The following is a 15,017-nucleotide window of genomic DNA, read 5'->3' on the forward strand; positions in this document are numbered from 1 at the left end:
GTTACTATATAGTTACTATATAGTTACTATATAGTTTACGGCTCCTTCTCACTATATAGAAGGGTCTGGCAACTTCTGTTTCAGTGTATCTGAAGAAGTGTGCATGCACACGAAAGCTCATACCAAGAACTAACTTAGTTGGTCTTTAAGGTGCTACTGGAAGGAATTTTTTCTTTCTTTACGGCGTTTCTTTCTTTCTTTCTTTCTTTCTTTCTTTCTTTCTTTCTTTCTTTCCTTCCTTCCTTCTTTCCTTCCTTCCTTCCTTCCTTCCTTCCTTCCTTCCTTCCTTCTTTCTTTCTTTTTTCTTCTTTCTTTCTTTCTTTCTTTCTTTCTTCAGATTAATAACCAACAGAGGAGACAGGAAGAAAATAGAGCACATAAAACATAATATAATGTGTTAAGTATACTATTAAATGTAGAGTTAGATTAACCCGAAGTACTACAGTGGTACCTCGGGTTACATACGCTTCAGGTTAAAGACTCCGCTAACCCAGAAATAGTGCTTCAGGTTAAGAACTTTGCTTCAGGATGAGAACAGAAATCGTGCTCCGGCGGCGCGGCGGCAGCGGGAGGCTCCATTAGCTAAAGTGGTGCTTCAGGTTAAGAACAGTTTCAGGTTAAGAACGGACCTCCGGAACGAATTAAGTACTTAACCTGAGGTACCACTGTACTTAACCCGAAGTACCACTGTATTTCTGGATTAGCGGAGTCTGTAACCTGAAGCGTCTGTGACCCGAGGTACCACCATAGCTTTGAACGTTCCCCTTTTTTAAAGGGAAATCCCATTATTCCGAATAGGATTCCTCGCAAGAAAAGGGAAAAATGGACAGCTAAGGGTACCACTGTAAAGTCCAAAATGCTCCCGTGAAAGCCAGACGGCAAAACCCGGCAGAACGTCTGGCGGCAAGCGAAAGCCGGCGGCAAAGACCCCAGAGGAAAGTGGTGTGTGTGTGGTGGCAGGGAATCTCTGTAGGAAAACGTCTGTCTGGGCCCTGCAGGGGCAGCGTGGCATGTGGCCAGCCGTGCCCATTTCTAGCGTCGGCCCTGCAAGCCCCTTGCGCCTTTGGGGCGACTGAGCCAACATGCAAGGAGATGTGTTGAAACGGAACCACACACAGGTGCGCAAAGCGAAGGGACCAAAGGCTCGATGGGAGGAGATAAACAGCTTGGCATATGTCGAAATGTGTGTGTGTGTTGTGTGTGTGTGTGAGCTTCAGGGTTCGGCACCTGTGCCTTTGCCACCCTGCCCCTCCCCTGTCCGTGCCTGGCCATGCAGATTTATTTAAATTTCCCCCAGCCCTGCGATTCGCAGAGGTTATAGAAGCCAGGTGAGGACTGTTCCCTGAGACAGAGCCATCTCTCGGCTTGCTGCTCTTGTCAACTTCCAGTCTGACTTCCCTGAGGCTGGTTCTCTCCCAGCCAAGGGAAGGTGGCAAGACAGGTTGCAGCGCCAGGAGATACCCCAGGAACGCCTTCCAGAGCTCTTTTGACGTCTGGAGTTTCGGCTTTGCGGAGGGAGCAAAGACACCGCAGGTAGGCAGAAGGATTCACCTTCAGCCCAGGAATTCCAGATCTATAAAAGCGGGTAACCTGAAAGCCTTTTTTTTAATATAACTTTTTTATTCAAAATTAAAACAAAACATATTATCCAGAAACAGATCATCCTTATTCCCCCCATTTTTCCTCCCTCCCCCCCACAGAACCCACCCACCCCCCAATTTCCCTCCGTTCCAGTCTTTGATTTCTCTAGAAATGCTGTTTTCTGCATGTTACACAGTTGTATAGATCCCAGTGGCGTAGCGTGGGGGGTGCGGGGGGGGGGCGGCCGCAGTGGGCGCAACATCTGGGGGTTAGGGTTAGGGGGCGCAAATCCACGGGTTAGGGGGCACAAATTACTTGCCTTGCCCCGGGTGCTGACAACCCACGCTACGCCACTGATAGATCCTCAAACTATTTAGCTGATTATTATCAATAAAAAGTTTGTGAATGTTTCTTCAATGCCAGCCAAGGAGTCCAGTTCGCTTTGTTGCGTCTTCAGATACTTTTTAGGGTTCCCATTCATCTTTAAAGTCACAGTTATCCTTGTCCCGTAGCTTGTATGTCAGTTTTGCCGGTTCTGCATAGTCCATCAATTTTTCTTGCTGTGATTCTTTAGTTGGGGTTCTGAAAGCCTTGTTTTGTCTGAAATCCCGCAAGGTGTCAACGCCCCCTCTACTGCTTCGGCTCTCTGCATATACCCTTTGCCACTCTGCGCATGCTCAGGGGAAATCAGGCTCTGGTTGCTCTGCGGAAAGATGCTCCTTCCATCGATGTGCATGGAAAGTGATGTGCAGGTGATGGATTGGTAGTAATAATAATTTATTATTTCTACCCCGCCCATCTGGCTGGGTTTCCCCAGCCACTCTGGGCAGCTTTCAACAGAATATTTAAAACACAATAATCTATTAAACATTAAAAGCTTCCCTAAACAGGTAGATGAATGCTGGTTTTATAAGCAAGGGTTGGATTTGAAAGGTGCACGTTCTTTTCAAACAATCCCCGTTTTAGAAGTTGCAAAGCCATTGGGCTCTGCTTGCCTTGCTCAGAGTAGACCCATTGGAATGCGAGGGATGAAGTCAAAAGTCCGTTGCTCTCAGTGGGTCAACTCCAAAGTTCGGGCTTCATCAAATGCAACTTGTTCTTACTTCTGTTCCTTGTATCTTTGCAAAGTTCAAGGGGGCAGGTCTCTGCCCCAAAAGGCTTACAATCTAAAATGCAGCACTCTAGGAAGCCGCAATTTAAGAGGATGGAGGTGTCAAACTGGCTGGTTGCAATTTGAAACTTTTCGAAGAGTTGGAAGCCGACTCGAGTGCAGGAAAGAGTTTCAATCATGAAATGAGCAAATTGCTTTAAAAAAACCTCACAAGCTATGCATGCTTTTAAGAATCACATTCCTATATCACTTGCTATTGAGGTGACAGATGGGTTTTCATTTAAAGAAGAACCTTTCAGATTTTACCGTCCGAAATATTTCACAGACTGAAACACAGGCATCCTTTGAAATCTGCACTTCTCTGAATTTTGCAACACAATTCCTTCACCAAGTAAGGTGTTGAAAAATCGCACAAACTGGGGCAAACTGTATGTAAAAACGCATAGACCCATAAACTTGGGAGGGACTGTGAGGGTCATTCAGTCCAAACCCAGCATATTCGTAAAAATAACATGCAAAAAAGGGCATTATATTAGGAGAAATTGCTTTGCAAAAATATAAATATCAGCTAAAATGGCAAGCAAACATAGGTATTCTAGGATAAATGCACACCTGCTACACCTGACTTGGCAGTAAGCGTCATTACACAACAGATGAAACATGTACAGACAGTTTCTTCTTTCTTTATGCTTCATCTTGTTCTTGTTGTTTAGTTGTTTAGTTGTGTCCACCTCTTCGCGACCCCCTGGACCAGAGCACGCCAGGCCCTCCTGTCTTCCACTGCCTCCCGCAGTTTGGTCAAACTCATGCTGGTAGCTTCGAGAACACTGTTCCACCATCTCGTCCTCTGTCGTCCACTTCTCCTTGTGCCCTCCATCTTTCCCAACATCAGGGTCTTTTCCAGGGAGTCTTCTCTTCTCATGAGGTGGCCAAAGTCTTGGAGCCTCAGCTTCACTATCTGTCCTTCCAGTGAGCACTCAGGGCTGATTTCCTTCAGAATGGAGAGGTTTGATCTTCTTGCAGTCCATGGGACTCTCAAGAGTCTCCTCCAGCACCAGAATTCAAAAGCATCCATTCTTCGGTGATCAGTCTTCTTTATGGTCCAGCTCTCACTTCCATACATCACTACTGGGAAAACCAGAGCTTTAACTAGACGGACCTTTGTCGGCAAGATGCTGTCTAAGTTTGTCATTGCTTTTCTCCCAAGAAGCAGGCGTCTTTTAATTTTGTGGCTGCTTCTACAGAAGCCTTAATTTTATTCTGTGCTCCCCAATTGGACCCATGGCTACTCCTGACTCCCCAGATTGTTCCAGCGCCCCCCAGGTGCCCACTTTGGGCAGTACTGTTTCAAAGGATGCTTTGATTCAATAATAATAATAATAATAATTTCATATCAAGGTTCTTTCAAGGCTGAATGCCCCCACAGGTGCAATGCTCAGACTCTCAACTCAGATTTTGCCAAAGGTCTTAAGGCTTATATGTATGGTTTTGTTGTTGTTGTTGAGTCGTTTAGTCATGTCTGCCTCTTTGTGACCCCCTGGACCAGAGCACGCCAGGCACTCCTGTCTTCCACTGCCTCCCGCAGTTTGGTCAAACTCATCCTGGTAGCTTCGAGAACACTGTCCCACCATCTCGTCCTCTGGCGTCCCCTTCTCCTTGTGCCCTCCATCTTTCCCAACACCAGGGTCTTTTCCAGGGAGTCTTCTCTTCTCATGAGGTGGCCAAAGTCTTGGAGCCTCAGCTTCAGGATCTGTCTATGTCTGGTTAGAATAGGCCAACTGAATTTGCCAGCAAGTTTCTCCCACATTTTGTCTTCTGAAGTCTTCCACCACCCTCCAATATACTGGGCAATTTTCTATTTAAAAAACAAATTTATTTTGAAATTTATGGACTATGCAGAATTAGATAAGATGACAGGAAGGATCCGAAAGCTGCGGGACCAGAGATTCTCAGAGGACTGGAGTAACTATTTGAACTATTTGAAAAGCAATTGCAATAAACAGATTACGCTAATAGGACTGCAAGAAGTTTTGTAAGGAGGACGTTGCAAAATATTGCAATGAAGATCATGAGGAGAGTTATTTGTTAAGGATGATTAAAAGTAATAGAGAAATTAAGAAATGTAGCTAAAGTGATGAACATTGAAAAATCTTCAGATGCGAAGTGCAAAACATTGAATAAAATAAGAAAATATGTTAAATGATTGTTGGAAATGATATGTTAATTTAAAAAAAAATATTTGGTTTTTCAAATTAAAGTTTTACAATCACAAACATACAACACACAACATAAAAACAAGATTCCAAAGAAACTTCTCCCTATTATTAATCATTATTAATTATATGATTAATCATTAGTCATTATTAATCATTTCCTCCTGTATCTTTTATAATAATCCAAATCTTTTACCTCTCCATTACATCCAAAACCCACCATTAAACTACAAGCGTTATTCCAAATCCTACCTACAATTTTAACTGCAATGGTTTTTTAAGGTAAATTATAAATTCCCCCCATTCCTTATTAAAATTTCTGTCTTCCTGATTTCTGATTCTTCCGGTCATTTTTGCCATTTTGGCATAAATCCATCAATTTAATCTGCCATTCTTCTCCGGTCAGAACTTTGTCCTCTTTTATCTCTGGGCCAATAACATCTGTGCAGCCGTAGTTGCATACATAGCCTTCTCTGTTCTGTTTGGATTTCGGCACCTAATTTTCTATATTACACTTTCAGCAAAGCTATCAGTCTTCCGCAACTCATCCCAGATGCCACCAACAGCATCTTTCATCCTCATATTGAGGTCAGGGATGCGGAACTTGCTGTTGCAGGGAAGGTTATAAGAAGGATAATAATTTTAATTTTTATACCACACCCATATGGTTGGCTTGGCAGTGTATTATAATTATATAACAGAGGGCCTTCTCGGTGGTGGCGCCAGCCCTGTGGAACACCCTCCCATCAGATGTCAAAGAAATAAACAACAACCTGATGTTTAGAAGACATCTGAAGGCAGCACTGTTAAGGGAAGCTTTTAATGACTGATGTTGTAATGCATTTTTAATCTTTTGTTGGAAGCCACCCAGAGTGGCTGGGGAAACCCAGCCAGATGGGTGGGGTATGTACAGTGGTGCCTCGCAAGACGAAAAGAATCCGTTCTGTGATTCTCTTCGTCTAGCGGTTTTTTCATCTTGCGAAGCAAGCCCATTGACGGATTAGCGGGTTAGCGCTATTAGTGGCTTTTAGCGGCTTATCTGTTGATCGGATCAGCTGATAAGCGGCTTAGCGGCTTAGAAAAAGGGGGGGGGAGGAAAAAAAACCCAGCAGGAACTCGCAAGACATTGTCGTCTTCCGAAGCAAGCCCATAGGGGAAATCGTCTTGCGAAGCACCTCCAAAACGGAAAACTCTTTCGTCTAGCGAGTTTTCCGTCTTGCGAGGCATTCGTCTTGCGGGGCACCACTGTATGTATGTATAAATAAATAAATAAATAAAATAATTACAGTGGTACCTCAGGTTACATACGCTTCAGGTTACATACGCTTCAGGTTACAGACTCTGCTAACCCAGAAATAGTGCTTCAGGTTAAGAACTTTGCTTCAGGATGAGAACAGAAATCGTGCTCCGGTGGCGTGGCAGCAGCAGGAGGCCCCATTAGCTAAAGTGGTGCTTCAGATTAAGAACAGTTTCAGTTTAAGTACGGACCTCCAGAACGAATTTAGTACTTAACCTGAGGTACCACTGTATCATCATCATCATAATACCACCTTTCCTCACATGATCTCAGGGCCATTCACAAGGTAAAACCACAACGGACGCCCAAAAAATTTACCGTACTTCGGTTTCCATTGTGGCTCTTCGAACTCGGAAAGGCCAGAGCTCAATTTCTCTTCCATCACCTCAGCTGTTTTCTTTTTAATATTGTTCTTGTTTTTTATTTATTTGCGTTTCTGATATAATTCCCTATCAACAAAAGATAAACAAAAACGATGCGAAAGGAAAAGAATATCTGAAATAAAATAAGAAGTAGCGTTTTCGGATATCAAAGAATAGACAGAAAAGAGACTTCCCACCCTCTCCTTCCATGATTCCCTTTTCCCCGCTTTTTCTGCCCCCCCCCATCTATTGCAACTACTTTTTAAAACTTTAGTTATTTCTTACAATGCTGAAACTCTTACCATGTGGCTAGGCCACCTCATCTGTTTTCAGACAGAATCCTAGAATTGTCCGACCAAAGTGGGACGGCTTCTAAAATGGATGGATTATGCAAAATCGGCTGCAAAACTAAGAGATCGAAATGATGAACTGTGGAAAATTGGAGGCATTTTCCCCCCTGTTTCCATCGGAAAAATGTCGGAGGGTATGCAATATGAAATCGCGAGCAGGGTTCGAGATACGAGCGGCAGAGCAAAGACAATAAGATGGAGTTAGCGGGGTTACCAGCGAGTTGAATGCAGCAATAAAGGATAAGAATTAAAACGTCAGGGTGGGAAGTAAGAATGAATCATGGAAGCATAGAACTGTAGAGTTGGAAGGGACCCCAGCGGTCATCTAGTCTAACCCCACGTAATGCAGGGATCTCAGCTTAAAGCGTCCATGACAGATGACCACCCGACCTCTGCTTATAAACCTCCAAGGAAGGCGAGTCCACAAATGTGTGAATGATATACTGTAGGTGAAGTCAGTTTGTTAAAACCTTTGAATAATCTAATAAACAATACTAAAGGTAAAGGGACCCCTGACCATTAGGTCCAGTCGTGGCCGACTCTGGGTTGCGGCGCTCATCTCTCTTTATTGGCCGAGGGAGCCGGCGTACAGCTTCCGGGTCGTGGCCAGCATGACTAAGCCACTTCTGGCGAACCAGAGCTGCACACGGAAATGCCATTTACCTTCCCGCCAGAGCGGTACCTATTTATCTACTTGCACTTTGACGTGCTTTCGAACTGCTAGGTTGGCAGGAGCAGGGACCGAGCAACGGGAGCTCACCCCGTTGCGGGGATTTGAACTGCCGACCTTCTGATTGGCAAGCCCAAGCACCTCTGTGGTTTAACCCACAGCACCACCCGCATCCCTAATAAACAATAATATCCCTTTAAAAAAGAACCGTAGAGTTGGGAGGGAATTGCGAAGGTTAACAAGTCCGACCCCTTTGCAGTGCAGGAATATTTTTGCCCCATGCCGGGCTCGAACCCACGAACCTGAGATGAAGCGTTCTCTATTGACCTAGCCATCCCACTTCGCAGGTTACAACGCACACTGGCCCGCAGGTTCAGCTGGGCACAAGGCGTTGTTCCAGCTTTAATTTGAAGAGCAGAATGAGCACAGTCCTATGTGCGTTTGTTGTCCCGAGGACCAGAATGGTGCAAGGCCAGTGAATGTTCCCTTGAGTCAGCAGGGTTTGCTGAAATTACCGTATTTTTTGCTCTATAAGACTCACTTTTCCCCTCCTAAAAAGTAAGGGGAAATGTGTGTGTGCGTCTTATGGAGCGAATGCAGGCTGCGCGGCTATCCCAGAAGCCAGAACAGCAAGAGGGATTGCTGCTTTCACTGCGCAGCGATCCCTCTTGCTGTTCTGACTTCTGAGATTCAGAATATTTTTTTTCTTGTTTTCCTCCTCCAAAAACTAGGTGCCTCTTGTGGTCTGGTGCGTCTTATAGAGCGGAAAATACGGTATACATTTCAAGGGTTGAAAACATGCTTCGGACCCCATCGTTTTCATCCTTACAACAGCCTGGGAAAGCAGACCAGGCCATGTGGTCCCTGCCATGGCAGGTGGAAGGGAAACAGGACAATTGGAGGTTGCAAGAACAGATGTTCTCAGCTAAGGCATGACAGCAATCTCTCCTGGGTTGATGTTATCACAGTCTCAGTGAGGCAAGGGATGGGTTGATCTGTCAATCCCAATTTCTGATTCCCTCCCCCATCTTAAATCCAGTACTCCACACTTCCACATCAATCTGAGATTTTATTTTCCCTCGCGAAAATTCATCAGCACCGTTTTCTCCAAGCCTTTGCAATTTTGCTCCGTGTAAACGTTTTCGCAAAGCGTAACGCAATGGATCTGCTATTTTGTTTTCACTCATTTCCACACGCGCTTTCACCCCGGAATATGCCTTTTTTAGACGCATCCCTTTGGCTGGATAATTTCACGGCAAAATTCGGAGAAGGGCGGATTTCAAAAGAGGCTGTGTTCGGGTTTGTGTATCTTTCTGCACAGCAGTTGCCTTTAAACGGGGACGGATTCGAATTCCTTTCCCCTCCATCTTTGAGAGTGTGAACTCTGCCCTGCTCTCCTAAGCACCTTGCAATTGGCCAGACGAAACCGACTGCATGGCAATAAAATGTGAATTGCCACCAATTTGCGCTTAGCTAGCTCTACAAAACTCGTTTACAGCCACCCCTGCCCACCGCCTTCATTACTGTGGAGAGGGAGGCAAGAGGCGTGGGAGAATCTCTTATCTCAATGCAGTGAGAGAGAGAGAGAGAGAGAGAGAGAGAGAGAGAGAGAGAGAGAGAGAGAGAGAGATTCTTGCATAATTCCAGGAATATATAATCTGAAACAACGGCTTGTCTTTTCCTTTGCCGATTCCAGGTGTAAGGGAACTGCAGGCTACCACCCTGGCCTGCAAACCTTTTCCCCAAACCATGCCCACCCACCAGGAATGCCAGCTTTGCACCGTAACTGTGGGTGCCCAGAGCCAAATTTTGTGGGTGCCTGGCCCCTTGATGGGGATTTTGTGGGTGCTTGGGCCCACAGGGAGTTGGCACCTATGCCTCTCACCCCTGCTCATCACGGCAAACGCGATGCCAGGCGTCGTTGTTGTTTAGTCGTTTAGTCGTGTCCGACTCTTCGTGACCCCTGGACCAGAGCACGCCAGGCCCTCCTGTCTTCCACTGCCTCCCGCAGTTTGGTCAAACTCATGTTGGTAGCTTCGAGAACACTGTCCCACCATCTCGTCCTCTGTCATCCCCTTCTCCTTGTGCCCTCCATTTTTCCCAACATCAGGGTCTTTTCCAGGGAGTCTTCTCTTCTCCTGAGGTGGCCAAAGTCTTGGAGCCTCAGCTTCAGGATCTGTCCTTCCAGAGAGCACTCAGGGCTGATTTCCTTCAGAATGGAGAGGTTTGATCTTCTTGCAGTCCATGGGACTCTCAAGAGTCTCCTCCAGCACCAGAATTCAAAAGCATCCATTCTTCGGCCATCAGCCTTCTTTATGGTCCAGCTCTCACTTCCACTCTCACTGCCAGGAGTCAGATGGGTACAAATTGAGGAAGGGGCATAGCTCAGCGGGACAACACCTTCCTTGCAAGCGGAAGGTGGAAGAGACTTCTCCCCGAAATTATGGAGAGCCTCTGTCAGTCAGTGTAATCAACCCTGATTTAGTTGGACCAAATGTTCAGTTTCTGCATAAGACGGCTTCCTAATGGTCTCGCTCAGGAGGTAGTGGGCTCTCCTTCGTTGGAGGTTTTTAAGCAGAGGTTCGGTGGCCATCTGCCAGGGTGCTTTAGCTGAGATCCTTGCGTTGCAGCGGGTTGGATTAGAGGACCTTTGGATGTCTACCATTCTATGATTCTACGTTCCTACAGGTAAAGATTCCCCCTTTTTTAAAAGTAATATTTATTAAAGTTTCATAAACAATCAAAAGCTTCAAAATTTAAACATAGAATACAAAAACCAAAAAAGCTACAAAAATGAGAAAATACAAAACAAAACACATAGAGGTACACAATAGAGAACACTTAACAAAATAGAAAAAAGAAGAAAAAACACCAAAAATCAAAACAGAAAAAAGATTAGTATTTTCATATCTTATACTTCATTCACTAGTTTCTTGACCTCCTCAAACCTCCCTTTTTGTATTCCAGTTCAGATATTTAGTTCAGCAAATCCTTACCCTCTATCATTTATCCTTACTCAACATCTTAACCTATAATAAATATATGTTTTCCACCATTATCAATCCATATTTACATATTCTTATTAATCTTTTAACCAACACCGCTTGTTTTCAATCCAACATCCCTTTAACATTCATTAATTTTACAGTATTTCTGTAGATAGTCTTTAAATTTTTTCCATTCTTCTTCCACCGCCTCTTCTCCCTGGTCCTACAGGTAAAGATTCCGAGGGACAACCGGGAACTCACCTTGAGCTCCCGGTCATTCTTTTGCTCGTTCCCACTGGTCCAATCATCTCTTAAAAAAATAATAATGATATTTATTAAGAATTTTAAAATTACAGAGAAAACAAAGAGAAAAAGAAGGGGAAAAAAACAAGAGAAAAACAAACAGCAATCAAACAATACAAATCGATAAAAAATCAAAATCAAAAAACAGAAACAAAACACATAACACATCAAAATCAAAATCAAAAAAACAAAGATAATCCACAAAAATTTAAAAACAGATCCAATATTCCCAAATCTTTAACTGTCATTACCTTATTTCATCGACCTCCTCACACCTCCCTTTTTTGTATTCTAGTTGTTAATTTATCACAGCAAATCCTTCCCATTTTTCATAATATTCTGTCATTAAATTACCTTAATCTATTTTAACCTTATCTTACTATAAAAAACCCTAAAACTTAAAACTTAAATCTTATTTATACCAATTTCTCATAACCATAGCATATTCTTGCATAGTTCTTTTTAACATTTCTGCTAAAGCCAAATAATTTCATTCCAACATTTTTCTGATACTCATTAATTTTACAAAACAATCCTAAATAATTTTTTTTAAAACTTTCTTCCAATCTTCATCCAACGTCTCTTCCTCCTGGTCTCGGGTTTTGTCAGTCCTTTCTATCCCATCCATCTAGTTCATTAACCTGGTAATCTTATGTCCGAGGCCCTTAAGTCTCTTCCATGTCCCTTCCGCAGATCTTCTTCATATTTATACCTGGACTTTACTTTATCTGCTGGTCCTTTCACTCGTGGAAACTCCAACTTGGCGGTATTTTTGTCCCTTCTCGACAGATCAGCCCCTTTTCCATAGTCCACACTGAACTCCATGTGGTATTCAAAAACATGTTTCAAGGTCCCTCCAGAGTTGAGGACCCCCACAACCCCAAACTCCTCACGGCCCATTGCCAGACTTGAAAAGTCAAGACATCCCTGCATAGGGGGGTCTATCCAGCCCCCCATCTCCAAGCCAAGCAAAACTCCAAATCTGGCTTTTTCCAAGTTCGTTTGTCAGATCCAACAACTCATGTTCCTGCTGGGCCGCAGCTCCCTCCATCTCTGCCATCCGAGGTCCAGCAACAACCTCCTCCCTCATCTGATCTGTCAGAGCACACTCCTGAGTTGATTCCTGGGTGGGTTCTATATAGATACCCACTACCTGTCCAAAATTTCTAATCGCAACAGTCATCAAATCCGTCTTCTCATGTAACTGTTCCAATAAAGCATTTGTCTTGCAGAAAGCACGCACCAGAGCCTCTGAGTACATTGTTATGCAAGGTCAGAAGTCTGTTCCCACGATCTTAATCTATTGCAGCTGCAAAGCTCCCCAGTTCAAATTTAATAACAGTTTCACAAGCTCCCTCTAGGGGAAGAACTTCTATTTGTATCCATCTCTTTTCTTCTTCTTCTTTTTGTTAACAGCAGATCTAACAACAAAGTTTCCTTTTTCAAATATTTTGTCAATATTTGTTCCTTTAAAATGCGAAAGAGAACAATGGAATCACTATGTTTCTCTTCTTTTAACTGTCTGTCAAAAACATTTGTCTATAGTCAATGAACTTCCCAAAAACATCTGTCCTGACACCCCGCTCCCAGGTTCAAGACGGTGGAAAATTACTTTTCTTTCACTCTCTTCTGCAGGTTTAAACAATCCGAAAAAAATCCCCCCTCTTCTCCTGCTTCTGAAGGGGGTTCAGTAATTTTAGATGATGAAAGTTGATCCTTTACAAACGATTTTCTAAACTCTAGTTTGCCATGTCTTTGCTTTAATCTATCTACAAGAAACGGAAGGCTGACTTCCTGTTTAGACCTTCCCGCTTCAGTGCCAAATTAAGAAGAATTTCTTAATCCAATTTTCCATTCTACTCACAGATCATTGTTTAAAGCCCAATTGTCCAAATTTGATCTGCTCACGGGTAGTTGTTTTTGTAGCCAAATTGTCCCAGGAAAAAGGTAGCGCTCTCCGGCAACGGCTATGCGGCTTCGCTACATGGAAGAAGCAGTTGACTCTCAGCACCGCGCCACTAGCCCCTCTTCGCTCTGGAGCCCGTAATTGGGTTCCTTTTATGAATTGAGGGGGCGCGAAAGGTGCCTGCCAAGTCCCATGGTCACAGGCTTCATCCGCCTGTGATTTTTAAAGGGTCCCCGCTTCGCCGTAGCGGAACAGACCCGTTTTCCATAGAGCCAGTCCCTCCGGATCAGAGGGAATCCGCCATTACCGATGGCGCCACCCCGGAAGTGGTCCAATCATCTCTTTCTTCCCCTCTGCCTGATCCGAGACCGAGATCCATGGGACCAACCCTCTCGCACAGATTCTCTTTCTCTCCTTGCCTGCTGCCACTTCCGTCCGTCAAATTTCTCTGTCCCTATGGGCAGTTGCATGGCTTTTGCCTGGGATGTTTCCAGATCCGTGCATTAAAGATCTGTGCTGGATACCAGTCTATTGCTAAGCTAATTTCAAGGCGTTACTGTTCAGGTCTTAAACAGCCTGCAACCTGCCTTGCCCCTCGTAAACCGGCCAAACCGCTGCACTCCTCTTCTGACCATCTCCTGGTCCCGTGTCCCTATGGAGGTAAAAAAAGGTAAAGGTAAAGGACCCCTGAGGGACGCGGGTGGCACTGTGCGTTAAACCACAGAGCCTAGGACTTGCCGATCAGAAGGTCGGCGGTTCGAATCCCTGCGACGGGGTGAGCTCCCGTTGCTCGGTCCCTGCTCCTGCCAACCTAGCAGTTCAAAAGCACGTCAAAGTGCAAGTAGATAAATAGGTACCGCTCCAGCGGGAAGGTAAAGGTGTTTCCATGCACTGCTCTGGTTCGCCAGAAGCGGCTTAGTCATGCTGGCCACATGACCTGGAAGCTGTACACCGGCTCCCTCGGCCAATAAAGTGAGATGAGCACCGCAACCCCAGAGTCGGCCACTACTGGATCTCATGGTCAGGGGTCCCTTTACCTTTTTAAAGGACCCCTGACAGTTAAGTCCAGTTGTGAACGACTCTGGCAATAAAAGCCAACCTCTCAGTTATTGAAAGCCCTGCTTATCCCAAATGCTCCATGTCTCTTCTTCTAAATAGTTTGGCTTGCCAGGTATCAAACACATAGGCTTTCAATCCTATCGTGACAGGCTTGACAAAGCAAAGTTCTGCTGAGATTGTTGAGATTGTTGACACGGCCAACACTGCATTCTCTGTTATCAGCGTTGCAGAGATGCCTCTTGCAGAAAACGGCATTTTGCCTTTTTGGAGGATTACACCGAACTCCTGCCAAACAGACGCCCCACTTGAAAGCTTGTGGGGGAATTAATCCGAGAATGACACGCAGTACAAATTCAGCCCCGTTATTGTTAAGAAATTGGGGAGGACAGATTTCACTTTAACCTACAATTGTCACGTCCTGTTGGACAATCCACTTGTTGTTTTTTAGCCGTGTTCGACTCTCCCTGACCCCATGAACCAGAGCATGCCTTGGAAACTCCCACTTTCTTCTCAAAAATTCTCCCTGAGTTTTCTTGGCAAAAGACTGGAGTGGTTTGCCAGTTCCTTCTCCAGGTGGATCACGTCTAGTCTAAACTGTGGGTAGGCAAAGTAAGGCCCCGGGGGCCGGATCCGGCCCAATCACCGGACTATATTTTGGAGGGGGGGAAATGAACGAATTCCTACGCCCCACAAATAACACAGAGATGCAGTTTAAATAAAAGCACACGTTCTACTCATGTAAAAACACCAGGCAGGCCCCACAAATAACCCAGAGATGCATTTTAAATAAAAGCACACATTCTACTCATGTCAAAACACGCTGATTCCTGAACGGTCTGCGGGCCGGATTTAGAAGGCGATCCGGCCCCCAGGGGTACCCCTGTTCTAAAGCTGTTGTCGCGCGAAGAAACACTCTTTTGTTTTCGTTTTGGATGCTTATCGTTAAAATGCCTTTAAAAAAAAGCTTCAGGTTTCTTTAGGAATGTATATTTTAGCATTTATTTATTTTTAAGTTCCTCATATATCATGTCCCAATTTTTTTTGATTTGGGGACCAGTCCACCACATGTGGAATAAGGTTCCTTCATTTTCTTTGCATCTTCCCGGCAGATTCTTGTACATCAGCTCAGAGCCATCGCCGGGCATCAAAGTGTGTGCTGCAATATTTCAGAGGGAAGG

At 44.6% G+C, this 15,017-nt stretch overlaps 1 protein-coding gene across 1 annotated transcript in view; it reads left to right on the forward strand.

Moving 5' to 3' along the window:
• The first annotated feature begins 1,423 nt into the window (after positions 1-1,423).
• The window catches only part of ACER1 (alkaline ceramidase 1), a 28,995-nt gene continuing 15,401 nt past the window's right edge, over positions 1,424-15,017 (forward strand). Inside the window, exon 1 of the mRNA XM_081178020.1 lies at positions 1,424-1,533. The gene's annotated coding sequence lies outside the window, so the exon portion shown is untranslated. The remainder of the gene's footprint in view (positions 1,534-15,017) is intronic.

Source organism: Podarcis bocagei (genome assembly GCF_964188305.1).
Source record: "Podarcis bocagei genome assembly, chromosome: 18".
NCBI classification, from domain to species: Eukaryota; Metazoa; Chordata; class Lepidosauria; order Squamata; family Lacertidae; genus Podarcis; species Podarcis bocagei.